This window comes from Arachis duranensis, chromosome 5 (genome assembly GCF_000817695.3).
Source record: "Arachis duranensis cultivar V14167 chromosome 5, aradu.V14167.gnm2.J7QH, whole genome shotgun sequence".
NCBI lineage: Eukaryota > Viridiplantae > Streptophyta > Magnoliopsida > Fabales > Fabaceae > Arachis > Arachis duranensis.
Genome location: NC_029776.3, coordinates 107,558,764 through 107,559,771, shown reverse-complemented (window position 1 = coordinate 107,559,771; position 1,008 = coordinate 107,558,764).

The following is a 1,008-nucleotide window of genomic DNA, read 5'->3' as shown; positions in this document are numbered from 1 at the left end:
CCAATCGGTCGTGCCAAGTTATGAATTCATTTGGGCTAGTAAACTTCTGGTTTACAGTGGCATGTGATTCAATTGCACTAATCTTGGTATAATACAACCCAGATGAAAGTGAGGGTAATTTTTCTAATATAACTTTCTTATTTGAATCATGAGTTGTGATACATAATACTCATGATTTCCCTCATTCATCGTCTCAACATGATATCCATTTCGGCGAATATCTTTGAAACTCAACAAGTTTCTCAGAGACTTGGTAGATAATAGTGCATTATTTATTATAAATTTTGTTCCTCCAGGAAACAAAATTATAGCTCTTCCGGAGCCTTCTATCACATTGCCTGATCCAATAATAGTGTTAACATATTCCTCTTTTGGCACAAGATGGGTAAAATATATATCACTTTTGAGAATAGTGTGCGAACTTGCACTATCCGCAAGGCATACATCTTCATTACATATCCTTGCCATTCTCTTCAAAACAAATAATAATAAAATGAGTAGTATGCACAGTTAAATTGAATACTTGATCAGAATTATTTTTTTCTAAGAAACACTGTACATAAAATAATGTCATATACTGAAATTTTATTTTAAAATTTGACACATTTAATAATTTCAAAATTCATTAATATTTCATTATTTATGTACATCACATTTGAAACTTAAATACATAGAAAATAAAACTTCACAATAAGTTTTTTTTACATTATTTATTTACATATATACTTCACAATCCCACATATTAAACTATTCCATCATTGATCAAATGACCAATATTTCCTTCAGGGTCCTCAAAGAAATCAGATACATCATAATGAGTGGTGGAGTTCTCAGCATCGTTTGAAACAAAATTTGTTTCCTTTCCTTTGTCGTTCTTTTTCAAAGATGCCTGGTAAAGATCGACTAGGTGCCTTGGAGTACGACAGGTACGTGACCAATGGCCCTTTCCACCACAACGGAAACACTTCTCCTCGGTTGATTTATTCTGCCCGATATTCCTTTCTTTGT